The 15,998-nt window shown below is 44.6% G+C and overlaps 1 protein-coding gene across 1 annotated transcript in view; it reads right to left on the reverse strand.

Moving 5' to 3' along the window:
- BAZ2B (bromodomain adjacent to zinc finger domain 2B) overlaps positions 1 to 1,404 on the reverse strand; it is a 112,220-nt gene extending 110,816 nt beyond the window's left edge. Inside the window, exon 1 of the mRNA XM_069861727.1 lies at positions 1,387 to 1,404. The gene's annotated coding sequence lies outside the window, so the exon portion shown is untranslated. The remainder of the gene's footprint in view (positions 1 to 1,386) is intronic.
- Positions 1,405 to 15,998: the final 14,594 nt, after the last annotated feature.

A 15,998-nucleotide genomic window follows, 5' to 3' on the forward strand; every position in this document is an offset into this window, starting at 1 on the left:
GCAGTTTACTACAGGTATGATCCATCAAGTACGCGCTCGCAGTCTGAGCTACCGACCCTCCGCCGCTCGCCCTCTCTAACCAGTCAAATCCTCAGGCCTCTGTGGATGTATAATTTAGAACCATCTGTTGTACGTGCTTGCAACCACTTAAGCATTTTCACCCACCTACTACTCGCAGATCAGGCAAACAGACAATTCTCTCACGCTTTCTGACGCGTTTAAAAAAATCCCCCCTCAGCCAGGTACGCCTGCCCTTGGCCGCCAGGTAAGCTCAGGCCACCTCAGCCCCGCGCTGACCGCGGCTCCCGGCCTGCCCACCTCCAGCGCCGTCAGAGCTCTCCCCAGCCCTGCAGACAAAGAAAATGCAAATCGAATGCGGGCAGTTTCACGTTCTTTCGCGCGACCGCGAAGCCAGCGCAGGAAGAAGAATGGAAAACGGGGCTTTCCCACAGCAGAGAACCCGGACCGAGCACCCTCTGCCCCACGGCTTCGCATCACGTGACCAGGAAAACTTTTATGAGATAAAAAAAAAAAAAAGTTCAACGGAGCAGTAAATGCGCGGCACAGGGCCCTCATTGTTCAGCTCCGCACGGAGCGGCCGCGGGCCCCGCCGCCCGGAGATGCGCGCGGTGCAGCCGCCGCGTTCCGCCCCGGTTCCACGGCCCCCGAGCGGCCCGAACGCCCCCCGGCACCGGCCCGGCGGAACCGGCCCCGAACCCACCGTCCGAACGGCCTCCGCGCCCCGAGCGGAGCCGCTTCTGCGCCCGCTGCCGCTCCGGGAACGGCGACGCCGGCTTCCGGGGCTCCTGGTTCCGCGAACGGGCTCCGGAACGGCGTTTCGAACGGCCAAGCGAGCGTTCGAGAGCCGAACCCTCCCAGCGTGCGACGGGCGGCGCTCCGACTCCGTCCCCTCGCCGGGGCTCTGCCCCCCCGCGCCCCCGCCGGGCTTCTCCGTCCCCTCCCCGCGCCCCCAGGCGCCGCGGTGCCCGCAGGACCCGCCCCGCCGGAGCGGGGGTTCCGGGGGACGCGCACCGGGACAAATCCCCCTCAAACTTTACTGACGTCACGGCCCGTCCCGGTAGCGCTCCCCGAACTCGCAGCGCCGTGCCGGTGTCCCCGCTCTCCCGGGAATTCGCGCTCGCCCAAGATGGCGAGGCTGCCGGGCAGGAACATGGAGACCGCGCTCAGCACAAAGGGCCGCGGCGGCCGCGGGCGAGGAGCGGCGCCGGCCCCCGCCGCGCCCGCTCCGGACAGACCCGCGCGGGGCCGGGGCGGCGGGCGGCGCGGGGTCCTGCCGCGCACGAGGAGCCGCCGCGGAGGCCGCGAGGTTTCCCGCGGCGCGCCCCGCGCGGGCCCCGCACACAAAGCGCGCGGGCGGCCACTCACCTCGGGCGGCGCCGCTGCCTCCCCGCGTCCCCGTCCCTCCCGGCGCTCCGCGGGCCGCGCGGCGGGGCGGGGCCGCGGGGCGGGGTGGGCGGGGGCGGCCGCGAGGTGGGGCGCGAGCCCGCGGCGGCGCGATCGCTCCGGGCCCCGCCGGCAGCGCCGGGCGACGAGCGGGTTTAGGGAACCCGAGCGATTTCCCGGTCAGAGCGGCGTTCGACTTCCCCGCTCCGGAAGAACCGGATAAACCGCACGGAAGAGAAGCGGGAGGGGGCGCCGGTGAAAGTTAGGGAGGAGCGCCCCGCCCCCGCCGCGGACCGGAGCCGCTCGGCCGAGCGGAGCCGCTCCCGGCGGAGAGAAGCAACCGCGCGCAGAACGGCCCCATTGTTCTCCGCGTCCCCCTCGCTCGCCGGCCGCGCTTCTAATTGTGCCGGAGGATCTTCATTAGCGTCAGCGCGTGGGGGGATCGCACGAGGCCGCTTCGTCAGGAGGGAACGAGCCCCCGCGGTCCCGTCCCGAGCGGCGGGGGCTGCGGCGCGGGGGCGGCCGGGGGCGCGGGGTCCGCGGGGGGGGGGGGGGTCGTCCACGAGGCTCGCGCTAAATCCGCTAATGCGGTGGTAGGGGTTTAGTTATTTTTGCGCTAGTTTATTTCCTTCCCGGGATTCGCATCCAGCAGCAAAGCTTTGCTTGCATTTATTGATTTTTTTTGTCTGCCACTTTCCCGGAATACAGATTTTAATCGTGTCACTGCACCGCACTCGGTAATTTCATTAAAAACTGGAACCTTCCATCCCCAGGAAGGCATTTAATTTCAATGACACACAATTTCTTTTCGCAGCAAACTGTCTCCACAGCAAAAGCTGGCCTAAGGTTCAAATGCATAATTTAGTCCTGAGTTCTCCACGCTCTGCATTCCTTTGAAGCTATAATTTGACTAACTACCTAATAACTGTAATAAGGACAATGATTTCCTTATAATATGTTATTAACCCGCATTTAATTAACTCGGAGGCCAAGCTCTGTACGTGTTTGATTGGGTCAGTACCTCTCCAACCTCAAAATTTACTAATAATGGTCTTGAAAAACAGAGTGAGGGATAAGAATGAGGACGGCTACGATAAATAGCAGTTCTGTTCAGAACGATATACATTGAAAACTCATGCATTTTCCAAGATGACAATGTCGTTACTCAGGAGGTAACGGCATTTTATAAGGGGAAACAAACAATGGATTTATTTACTATCAGATTTACTGGCTGCTATGTACATATTTAATGTCTCTGCTTGTAACATTTAAAGTAAATTCTAGTATCTATTATTATTACAACTGCTGTAAATAGCCACTCTAAATATAATTTTTGCTGTTGATAAGCCAAACCATAGTGTCTTGTGAAAAACAAAGAGGCGAGAATGTTTGGGCGGTGTTAGGTAACCTTCCTTCGCTGTAACGCTCGCTCTCGGCAGGGCAGAATTTAATCCACTTGAATACAGAACCACCGCCCCAACGCATACTTCTCTTTGCAATGTTCAGCCTGCTATTCATGTGGATTAAACCAGTGGGATATATTTGACATCAAAATATGAGCAATACCTTTCTTATTGCGCTGAATATTGGCATGGCCTTCAGTCAGCAATTTGAAATAGTTTGAAGTAACTATGTGGTATCTTAAAGTCTACACCAAAGTATGTTTTAAAGTTATTATTTTTCCGTTGGTCACAAATCAGTTTTACCATTGCAAAACTTACTAAGGTTTAAAAAAAAAAATTCCTTTGTTTTAATATGCTTATTCAACAGAAGCTGTTGTTAGTGGACAAGTGATGCATTTAAAGTGATTAACTGTTACATCAGAAGGGTTCCTAGCTTTCGAATTTGGTTGTTCCCCCCAGGCAATATCAAAGCTGTAATTCTCAGTTTTTAAAAATGCAAATTTAAACTGCAGCGTGTGTATTACAAAACCAGGATTCTTGTTTCTCTTGCTTCCTTTGTGTGATAAGTTAAATACAGACAGAGCTAGCCTTGGCATTCTTTTCAGGCTTCCTGTGTAAGTGTCGTTAAAAAAAAAAAAAACCACACCAATATACCAAGTCAGGATAGAGTTTTGTACTTCCTTTTGTCTCTTATGTTATGCTTATTGACCCTGCCATTAATAGTTCTTGAACCAGTTGCACCCACTAATGCATTTGTAAACTTAATTGCTGAATTGGGAGAAACCAGAAACAGAATCAGGTAAGCTCCCTGTTTAGAGATGTGCAGCCTTACACGCTGGAATAATTACACTGGTGTCGCAAGGGTCGTTTCCGTACCATACACAAACATCTGGAAGGTCAGGCCCCACATTCCTATGGAATATGTAGGTGGAGGTAGCTGTAAGGATCTCCCCACAGGTAAAGCCAGTTTGAAAGGTTCCTCTCCTCCCCACCCCTGCTCACAAGCCAACAGCGCAGGTTTCCAGCTTCACTCACAGCCACTCTGCTGTGGCTGAGCACCCAGGTCCCTACGTACAGCTGAAACCCACACAAGCACTTCCAGACCCTGATCGTGTAACGTGGCCTCTTCCAAGCACACCTTCCTATCCACACAACCAACCTTTGGAAGTGTTTTGAAAGGCTATACAGTGTCCACCAGGGGCTAGAAACATTAAGAGATGTCTTGGGTAGTGTTTGCAAAACCTGTATTATATTATTATAAAATATATTAAGGTAGATGTGACACACAGTCAGGACCAAGAGAGAATTACTATCAAAGAAAAAAAAACAAGGTTTTTGCGGGGCTAGAAGGACTAAACATTCCTCTGATGAAGGGTAGAAACAGTTAGCACTTACAGCATGCTTTTAATAAAAAACATATGAGTCGGTTTTCATAAAAAATCTGAATATATATGATTCAGTTCTGATGTGCAATCTGTGTTTTAAAAATTACATTCAAAAGTAATTGAAGTGTAAACCACTTAAAAGCATGGCCTTTTTACTGTATTTACTCAGTGCTAAGGAGATTTATTTTCATCACAGATCCTTGTCAGCACCACAGAGATGCTGCCAGCATTCGGACAATGACCATCCAACTAGTTTCTTATCCACCAAATAATCCACCCATCAAATCCATACGTCTCCAGTTCAGAGACAAGGATGTTGTGGGGGCCTGTGTCAAAGGCTTTGCAGAAGTCTAGATAGATCCCATCCATCGATTTATCCATGTCCATTGCTGCGGTTACCCCATCATAGAAAGCCACTACGTTGGTCATACAGGATTTGCCCCTGGTGAAGCCGTGCTGGCTGCCATCAATCACCTCCCTGTCCTCCATCTGCTTTAGCAGAGCTCCTAGGAGGATCTGTTCCATCACTTCTCAGCCACAGAGGGGAAGCTGACAGGTCAGTAGTACCCAGGGTTGTCTTTTCTGCCCTTTTTAAAAGTGGGCACAATGTTACCCTTCTTCCAGTCACCAGGGACTTCTCTCGATTGCCAGGACTTTTCTAATATCATGGAGAGTGGCTTGGCAACCACATCGGCCAGTTCCCCCAGGACTCTGGGATGCATCTCATCAGGTCCCATAGACCTGATGTTACATATGTTCGGGTTCCTTAGGTGATCACGAGCCTGATCCTCCTCTACAGTGGGAGGGGGTTTACCCCCCTGGTCACCATCTTGCTGTGCCACGACCCAGGAGGGGTGAGGAGAGTGGTTATCAGTGAAGACTGAGGCAAAAAAGTTGTTGAGTACCTCAGCCTTCTTCTCGTCTGTTGATATGAGGTCACCATTCCCAACCCTGCTTCTTAACAGACTGTTTTGCACAAAAGTACTACAAAAAAGCTAGGCTAGGCATATTTATTAACCTTTTTTTCACTGCCGGGCATCACTCTAGCATGGTACTCTGCAGTAAAAGTAATGAAGGTAATGCAGAAACTCATCCTAATCTCCTATTAACAGGATCTGAATAAGAGGCTAGGGGAAGGATTTTTAACATTTTGTTGCAGACACATAAGCTTCAACTTCAAAGGACATGTGCATTTGGGTGTAGATGCAGTTTGACGAAGCCAAGAACCAATGTAAATGCAGTCAATGGAATGGTAATAGTAACACCTCCGGACTAATCATGAGTGCAAGTCTTAAATTTTACAGGAAAACAAACCAAGCCACTTTGGGACCTATTTCTCGCAAGACATAAAGAAAGAGAGGAATAATTCTTTTCATGAGGTACCAATGTGGAAATTGAATGAAGCACTTCAATGACAAAGAACTACAAAAAAAGGCCTGATCTCTGTTAAACGTATTATCTGCTGCCCAAAATCAGTGTTAGTAGGGCAGTTCAATAAATTTGTCCAGTGCTGAACACTATTTAAGAGTATGGACAAACTGCCAGCAACAGTCAGTTTTCCCATTGCAGACTAATCTCAAATTACTTCATTCCCTGTACTTCAGTGCACGTAGAAGACAGCCAAGAAATCTATAGATTCGCATGACCGCTAGAGAGAAGATCAAGATATGTCTCAGACAACCTTAGCAGCTAACCTTAATAGTATCATTATAGCAGTACAGTCAAGAGATCCAGATGCTGGCAAGGAAACTGCTAGCAAAGAATTCCTGTAGTTATATTTTATGCCTATCACTAAGGAAGTCTTCAATAGTCTGTCTTTTCCTCCATGGTGCATTCATTAAGAAATAATGTTTACTAAGGAAACACTGAATTTCTGAACCCACTCAGGCCAAGCATTAATTTTACGCCTTATAGGGTACAAAAGGGTATGCTTTTGCTCTAAGACCTTGGGATATGCATTGATTTTTGCTGATATTTTTTCCATTCATTCTACTGAAGAGTTCAGATAAAAATAGGGGGGTTTTATCTTCCCCAATGTCAAACATAGTATTTCAGTTCTCTGAACCATCCTTACTTCCACCGATTTGTCTCAAGTCAAATGAATCAACAAAAGCAGTCTGAGTTTTATTTCTTTGCCTTACTTTTGCTGCATAATATTAATTGTATTGATTGATACTATGGCCTTTCATAAAAGTCTGAGCTCTGTAAGCATACCAGCAGGTATTTACTATTAGCTATTAAGTTAGCTCTTAAAGTTGTCTGAGACTTACCTTGATCTTCTCTCTTGCAGTCATCAGCATTTATAGATTTCTTGGCTGTCTTCTGTGTGCACTGAAGTATATGGGAACTAAAATAAATTGGGGGCAGGCTCCTCCATCTGACAAGCCTAAGCTTCGTACACAATTTAAGGAAGCTGAGAGATGAGGCATTTTGCACTCAAGTCCGGACACTATTTGGATTTCAGCTAGTGCTAGGTTGAAAGCACAGCACAACTGGCTGACTAATAAAAGCTTTGGTTTTGAAGGGCTGGCTTGATGCAGTCAGCCTTGGAAATTACCTCTTCCACATCTGCCCATATGTTCTTAATTTGAGTGGTGTACAAATTATGTTCATCAGGTGCCTTTCAGTCTGGTCAATTCGAAGTGCAGCTATGCTAGCTTCACATTCTGTAGCTTCACAGAATCACAGAATCACCAGGTTGGAAGAGACCCACCGGATTAAAACATATGCAGAATAATAAGTGCAACTATCCGTCATCTTTTGAGTTGGTTTTTCATTTTGCTGTAAGAAAGTCAATATTCCAAATACCCCTTTTTCACAGGTGCATGAAAATCCACACCAGAGAACGATACTGGGGCTTGCTCACACACACAAAAGCTTCCTCACAAAAGACAACTATGTACTGATGTCCATAATGACACTCCTGTGCAATAGAGATGTGGATGGCCGAGGAAGAAGTGTCTGGATTCCGTAATCCTGGGTGGCAGCTGTACAAGAAGAAAAAAAGAACAGGCTTTTGGAGGGGAACAGTGAGAACTGACAACCTTGATTCCTGTTCCATTGGTTTAAATTTTTCGGTAAACTGAATAGACAAAGATTTCAGATTTAGCTTCTTGTCAGGGACTGCAAACTTGACAGCTATTAAACATCAATTGTCTATGAGCTGAGCAGGCCTGAGGAGCACAATTTTACATGCATTATAGAAATGATCCTGTATGTCTTTATTACTCTGCTTCGTGCCTGGAAAGATCCAGCCGCTGACACCTCTGATAAGTCTTGCTGTCTGATTTTACCACTCAGGATCTTCACTGAGCATCTCTGTCTCAGCAAGCAACTTTTCTTCAGTTCGTTCAGACTTGGGAATCTCTGCTCCCATGCCCCTGAGTTTTATCACTGAAATGGCTACTCTTCTTTTGGCATTCAGCTGTGTAGAGACACTTATTTTCAGAAAGCTTGCAGGGGCAGCATTATCTTTAAGATTTCCATACGCCTTTCAAAACAGGTTGAAATTGGTCAAGAAATTGAATGATGTAATCGACAGAGCGTTTCTATGAGCCTCGTTTAAGCATACGAGAATTATGACTCCCAGCCATACTGGTGAGAGCACTGTAACACAGGCAAGAGTTCAAGGGGCTCCAGCTACAGGATAAGCAGAGCTACATGGCTGTCCTCTTGGAGAACATTCCCCCATTACGGTCTAGCGACCTGGCCCAGGCACATCTGCCCTGTGACTTTACAAGAATGCCCTAACGAAACACTGGTACTTATACACGTTTGAATTAGACAGATATGTGTGAAAGAAAAAGCAGCTGGGAAATGACTCACATGATTTTTCATGTCTTTTGCAAGTCCAAAAGAAGGTGATAACCAGGAATGGTGGAGGAGCTGTAAGAGAACCTTACTGGAAAGGCAGCAGGAGGCAGCTGTGTACAAGGAGAAAGGAAGAAGAGCAACAAAGCTGGTGAGGGGGCTGGAGAGCAGGTCTTATGAGGAGCGGCTGAGAGAGCTTGGGTTGTTTAGCCTGGAGAAGAGGAGGCTGAGGGGAGACCTCATTGCTCTCTACAACTCCCTGAAAGGAGGTTGTGGAGAGGAGGGTGCTGGCCTCTCCTCCCAAGTGACAGGGGACAGGACGAGAGGGAATGGCCTCAAGCTCCGCCAGGGGAAGTTTAGGCTGGACATTAGGAAAAAATTCTTTACAGAAAGGGTCATTGGGCACTGGCAGAGGCTGCCCAGGGAGGGGGTTGATTCACCTTCTCTGGAGGGGTTTAAGGGACAGGTGGACGAGGTGCTGAGGGACATGGGTTAGCGTTTGATAGGAATGGTTGGACTCGATGATCCGGTAGGTCTCTTCCAACCTGGTGATTCTATGATTCTGTGATTCTAAGAATGCAGGCAAAACTACACGGGTATTTTGGGGAGCTATGGGTTTCTGATATTTGCAAAAGATCCTCCTCAATATAAACAGAGGCATGTTGCGGGGGGCGGTGGATAGTGACTTTGGGCTGTGAAAAGGAATCTCTATCAAAACCAGTTTCAAATAAATTTTTGAGATTTACTCTGACCTTCACTTGAAGTTAATCATTTAAGCAGGAGCAGAAGCCTGCCAAGATGTACTTTGACACAGTGTACTCAAACTGACAGAATGGCTCGGTACCTAAAACAGGGCAGGTACATTGTCTTTAAACAAGACTCAGATCTAAGACTCTCTTGGCACTCTTGTAGACGAAGCAAACAATTGCCACACACACCTTGGTCAATAGGTGCAGAAAGGTTTCATCTTAAGTAAATGGTAAGAACGCAGCAGTTGATTCCTGGCATCCACATATTTTCCAGCAGTATGGGACTAGCTGTTTTTCTGGGTCCTTAATGGAAGCATATGCAGACTCCTCCAAGAATGTGTATATATTGCTATCTATTTTTATTGCAGAGGACTGAAGAAGATGCTGGGATAGATATAATTTTTTAATAAAATATTTTTTGCACAAAATTGAGGAATTGTCCTCAAAATAATATGACTTTTTATCAACTTTTGGCATTATTCCTATACTTTCTTCCATTAGCTTTGTTTCCACATGATGAAGACTTAAGTTTTTCATGTTTGTTTGTTTCACTTTGGCAATAATGATGGTTTCTCATGAGTCTTGAGTTGGCTCTAACAGGATAACCCTTTTTTCTCATTATGGAGTACCAGTGGAAAGAAGCAAATATTTGGTAACTGTGGACAAAAAAACTAAAATAAATAGTTGGTCAAGTATAATGTTAAAAAAGCCACCCCACTTCATATTTGGAAAAAATTGGTCACTTATGTATACACAACATAAGGGAAGCAAAGAACACGGAGAACAATTTCACTGACTTCAGGCAGAAAGGAACAGCAGAAATTGAGTGGAATAAGTAGACCATCATTAAGTAAATTACTGTATTAGTGGTTAATTTTTCCTCCTGTCATGTGTCACCTTTTCCTCTGTCAATCAGAAGTGATCGTGACAGCTAGCAAGTGTCGCAGGTGTTAGCCTTCCACAGGCAGAGGACTCGCCTCATACTGCAGGACTGCTTTCCGAATGCTGCATCTGCCAACGCAGCCATGCCTGAGCATCCAACAACAGGGGAAGGAGCATTCAGAGAGCCCCACTGATGGTTCTAGGGATCATTGTCACTGATCTCTCAGGCCAGGACAATAAACACCCACTGGATGAAAAGACACTGCAAAAACCACCAAGCCTATTAGTAGTCAAATCTTTGACAAGCCACAATATAACTACTATTTCAGTCTGAGACAGAAAACGGCAACTTGGAGTCTTGTAAAGCAGTTAATATCACGCCAATCAAATAGGCACCTGTGAGTCCAGGTGTTGAACATGAGTTTATTCAGACTTTTGAAAGTCCTGTGGGAATCTTCAGATGACTCCAGGCTTCTAAAAGTCTAGAACTGTTGCTTAAATTATTTCAGATAAAATTGCTGGGCGGGTGTGATATGCAAACTCACTTCCGCTGTTCTAGTCCACTTAAAGGTGGGCCCCCTTTTTTTTCTTTCTTCTTTTTAAGGTCAGTACCTATACTGTTTGGATTCAAGACCATAATCAATGTTAATTGCATGTATTGTTTCTGGATAATTGCTTGGATGGCCCTTTATCATAAAGTAAACGTTATCCTTAAGTAGTTATTTTAGAGCTGACAATGATAAATGCAGACTGATGATGTTTAAGGAGTACTGTATTTATTCTCACCTCTCACTTACAGTTCGTAGAGCTTAGTTATGGAACTAAAACTATGGGTTCTCTTTTTCCCTACATTATCTCTTCCTGTGAAACTACCAGTCGTGCGTATTTGTTAAGGTGAAAAAAAAAAATCCTGTGGTATTGATATCAAATTAAAGATATTAATTGATTTAACTAATTCCATGAATGTGCCTTAAATTATGAGAAATGATGAGTATTTCGTATAATATTTGTTCTTTATCTTATTAAGTGACAATAATGCAGAGGATAAATGACACCTTCCAAACAAAACACCTTGTGAATTTAATTATGTCAAGTGTAACCACAGGAATCTAAATATATTAGCATAAGAATGTTATAATTCTGCATAGTAAATAGAAGTAGACCAGGTTATGTTATGAAAAATTTAATAATCTTTCCTTTTGTCAGACTCTTATTTTTGTCTCCAGAGGTAGATTCAAATCCAGGATTTTTAACTTTACAGATAAGCAATACTCCATAACTCAATCCACTCTTCCTCAAATACAAATATTTTTCCTACTGGATCTACGGTATTTAAATTGTAGACAATATTACTTGTTCAGCAATATGCTAAAGCTAAGAAGATAGATGATCTTGAAGATGAAGCAGGAGATAGTTAAAAAAATCCATGACTGATTTCAAAGCTGACCAATTCTTCACCTATAGAGCCTCAGAAGGCAAAAAGAAAATAACATCAAGCTTTACAATTGTAACTGAATAGCAAATTTCCAATACATTACAAAAAGCACCTTTAACATTGACAATGACAAACACACACAGACAGACTGGAGTTCTTGCCTGCAGTTGCATAGATGCAAGTGTTATTTGCAAGACAGACAATGAAAAGGAGCAAATTCATTAGGAGATGCAATGGATTTGCTCAAAAATTAAAGAGGGTAACTTATCCCTAGAATTTAAGCTTAGCCACTTCAGTGCTGTATTCGGTGACCTTGTCCTTCTCACGTTACACTCAAAAAGCCCGCATAAATTACACAAAAAAGCAGCATAGTGTCTTGCAACAAAGCAATTTCTCAAAGGGTATTTGAAAGCAGTTTGAGAGTATTAGTGTTGGGATGTTATGGTTCGCCTTGCTGTGTGGTCTCGCTCCTCTTCGTACATGACTGGGATACAGCTATTCAATAATAATTCAGTTATAAAATTGCTGCTATGTGTAGCTTTCTAGGGCCAGGTCTACTCGTCTGAATGGTTTTCCTCACAAGAGGGAGAAGAATTAGGAAGAGCACATCAAAATCATTTTTTTACTGCAGCACAAAGGTTCCAATTTCACCGCTCACTGCTACTGCATCAACTGGTACTAATATACCATTACAACAAAAGGGGAAAACAATGCTGCAGCAGGGAGGAAAATGGATACTGAGATGCAAAAAAGGGGAAAAAAACCCACAACGTGACACTGTGGGATTACACAACAGTCAGTGAGACTGGAGTGTGTTCAGAAGCCTTTTTCTACCTACATTTGGGATCTGGTATTTTAAGGTAAATAAATTATTGTGAAAACCGTGTTTCTATTTTGTTAGTGTACTATTGCTTTCTTTATTTCCCGGAGATTACGTTTGTGGCAGCGTATTGTTTTAGTGAAATCCAACACATGACAGGAATGCAATCTTGTTCACAACCCCACCTAGCGCTCCTAGACTTAAAAATGGCCAAGGGATTTAGGGAGCTGACAGCCTGTGCATTTAGAACTCTCTCCTTATTTGTTCCTGGCTTTATTCTTCTTATCGTTATACTTGCAGATTAAATTAAATCTAAATGCATTTTAGATATCCAGGCTTTGCAGTCTTTCTGTTACAGCAGTAAACATTTTAAAGGTATTGAGCAATTTTCATCCTCAAGGGTCAAAATATTTTATAACTGCAGCATAACAAACCAAGATGCAAACTGTATGCAAGGATTCTGTCAATGCTAAGTGAACCCATTCTCGAAGTGGAACTCAGCATCTATTTGACAGCACAAGGCAGCATTACAGACTACTCAGAGCAGAGGAACAGCCCTGAATCTGTGACCGCAACAAGTAAAACGGAGACTGCTGCTTCCCAAATGGGGATATAAAGAGCAGACTTCGATCAATATTTTAGCTCTTGCAAATAATTACCTCGACTAAGTAATTAAAAATGCTTATACTTTTGATTTTATATCCAGACTGAGAAGGAAACGTCCCGTCGCCCGCAGCAGAAGGCTGTCCCCGTTACAGGAGGGGGCGTTCGCTCTGTTACTCGAGGCAGAGGCAGCCCCCTGCTGGATCGCCGACGGACACCAGCGATTGGTTTCCCAGGAGGACCTGATAAGGAGAATCCTGCGTTCGGGAATCGTTAAGCTGAGTTAGCTGTTTTAAGGTACCCATCCATTTTATTATAACCTGGCTGATGCTTTACCTCATTTGTCATTAATTCCAGTACTACTTAATCACTAATCCTTTTGAATTATTGCCTTAAACACAGAAATGAGTTTAAGGCTGTGTTTCTTATTAGGCAAGTGAGCTGATTTGATAGATAACTACAGAGAAAAAGAAAGGAGATACATTCAGCTCACATCTTCCTCCCAACTCAGAGTTATTTACTCTTGCCCTTCACCTGTAGTGTGACTTTATTTTGACTTCAATTAAAGTGATACTAAAGAATTCCCCCACACGCATAGATTGTTTTCAGCAGTTTAGTGACAGAAATTCACACACTTGAGAGGAGAACCAGTATAAAGGAAGAGTACAATCTGTGAACGTCCACTACTGGAATGACAGGAACTAAGGAGGAGCAGGAAGGGGGGTGAGCAAGGAGCAGCAGATGGAACAGGCAATGAGGTCAGCTTTTGACAGCCCTGAGCCTCTAGATGAGCTCAGCTGCCCATGGAACCAGCCTAAGGACAGGCAGTTAACGCAGTAAACAGTGAAAAGCTTATGACCTGGTCCTCGAACCAGAACTAGGCTGTATATGTACTGGTCTCTTTGAACAGGCCTGTGGTGAGGCAGGAATAAAGGGCCTTGCCAGTGCTAGTACGGATCAGTGTGTTACCATTCAGCTACACTCTAAGGACACCTGAAAGAAGACAGAAGCTCAAATTACTGAAATTTAACTGCATATCAGCTGAGCAGTCCTAACTACCCATGAATGCTCCTTAGGTATGGCAAGCCTGAGGCTAATTTCACAGAGTCACAGAATCCCAGCATAGTTGGGGGCAGAAGGGGTCTATGGAGCTCGCCCAGTCCAAGCCCCCCACTACAGCAGGGTCCCCTACAGCAGTTACACAGGAGCGAGTCCAGGTGGGTTTAGATGCCTCCGGAGAAGGAGATTCCATACCCTCCCTGGGCAACCTGTTCCAGAGCTCCATCACCTGCACAGGAAAGAAGTTTTTCCTCATGTCCAGTTGAAACTTCAGGTGCTCCAGTTTGTGCCTGATACCCCTTTTCCTGTTGCTGGGCACCACTGCACACCGGGGCAACACTGGCCTTCTTGGCCACCAGGGCATGTTCCTGGCTCACACTGACAGGAAAGAGGCCTAAATTAGGGTACATCACCTGATATTTACTATGGTCCAAGGCTGGGCCCCCTTTTAGGGTGCAAATAGATTGGTAAATAAGCAGGATCTTGTTTAGCTCCAAGAAATTGTTCCTGTGGCTAGGTCTGAACTTAATACCTTGCCCATCTCCCACTCCTAGTGTCCAGACCACAAGCACAGGTGTAGTCTTAAATGTCAAAATGGGATGCAGGTGGCAACGTCAGTGTCTGTTGCTGTAACTTCACACAGCCGTAGAACTTACTGTTGTTCCCAGATACCATAGCTTTTGCTTCTGTGAGTCTGTACCACTGCTTACATGTCACAAACAACACATGGCACCAATATTATAAAGTGATCAATAGTTTATTATACCAGCTCTGGGAATGGTGTGTTGTTCTGATTTTAAAGTGCTTTAAAATGCTCTGTCACATCCAGTGTTGTCTCCTATGCAGCCCTTTTTGTTCTGCCTTTTTAAGTCTTTGCCTCAAAAAAGTGAAAACAATTTAAATTCTTATTTAAAAGTGGTTCAGCTGGTGTGATAAGTTGGTAAATTATTCTGCAGGTTTGCATAGGACCTCGTATGTTGTGTTAGGATGCATTACTTCAAAAGCTCAGCAGAAATACGCTTACCTATATAAAAAAATAAAGATACACTACAGGACCTAGTCCACTTTTATGGTCTGTCATTAGCTAGTTTCTGCAGAATGAAACTGCCTTCCTGTGTGGTGAATGCAGTTCCACATATCCATAGCTTCAGGACAGTGTCAGTTTAACCACATTTCAAACTTTTGACATCGCATTAAGGAAATACTAGCTAGTCTGAACTTGTTTCCGTAAGTATTTTGAGACTCTGTGTTCAATTAAGGTGAAGAATGCAAGAAATATCACATGCACGAAAGATGATAGTTACTGGTACTCATAAGCAAGCGGGTCAATCCCACCACCACAATCAGATGCACTTCAAGTGGGATTTTTAATGTGTTGTGGGAAGAAGTGAAGTGCTAGCAGCTGATAGCTTGGTGAGTACATTTTTTATGTCTTCTCTGGTTATAAATTGAGCCTTTGGAGAAAGAGATAAATTAAGCAACATTTTGCAATAACACTTTTATTTTTTTATTTTTATTTTAGATTTGTTCTTAGATGGATACAGAGTAGGAATTATGTTTGCAGATTCTGTGTGGTTTGAGAATTCTGTAACTTCATTTAGAAGCAATAGCACAAGTTACAAAATAAAAAAAAAACATTCTAATGAGTCTAGTGAGTGCTTGAGAGGAATGTGGACTTTGACCTGATTACAGCGATATTTAGTTCTCAATTTTATACTTAAATCTTGATCGCTTCCCACTCAATACCTACATATTTACTCAAGTAAGATAGCTCTCAAAATTAGCTCATTGCAAACTCACATCTAGCTCTGAATGAAACTTCAGTAGGAAACAATCCTCAGTCTACTCAAGATCACTTTGATATTCAGTCTCAAAATATTAAGAGCAGCAGCCTGAACTCTTCTTTCATTTATGAAACAAACTGTAGTTTGTTGGATGTAGAGAAATTATGGATATAGAAAGACAAAGTTGAGGGGAAGAATACTAAACCCATGCAAGTAAATGATCACTGAATGGAGACGTGATCAAAGGGAACAGATTGTGAATTTTTATGCAAGAAGTGAAAACTTTTCAGTGCCTCTTAGCAATGAAATTCAAGTTTGGGTTGCCACAAGACAAAAACCCCATCTGCTCGTGTAACAGCTCTGAACACGCTGGATCTCAATCTACCAAAGTACATCTCAGTCCAAGGATCTTGATGTGAGCAAATGCTGGAAAAATTCCAGACAGTATATGACCCATCAGTGAGATTTAATATCTAGGAGAAAGCTTCTCTGAATGGCAGGAGAGTCATGTCATGTGAAAATGGAAGTTAGGAGATCAGCAAAACCACATCAGTTGCCACAAACTGATCTTCCTGTTTGTTGGAGGGCAAGAGCATGTTAGCATCATCCATTGTTTCCCCACCTGGGCCTAAAAATTACTCCGAAGGAAAACTTAGCAAAGGAG

Source organism: Phaenicophaeus curvirostris, chromosome 7 (genome assembly GCF_032191515.1).
Source record: "Phaenicophaeus curvirostris isolate KB17595 chromosome 7, BPBGC_Pcur_1.0, whole genome shotgun sequence".
NCBI classification, from domain to species: Eukaryota; Metazoa; Chordata; class Aves; order Cuculiformes; family Cuculidae; genus Phaenicophaeus; species Phaenicophaeus curvirostris.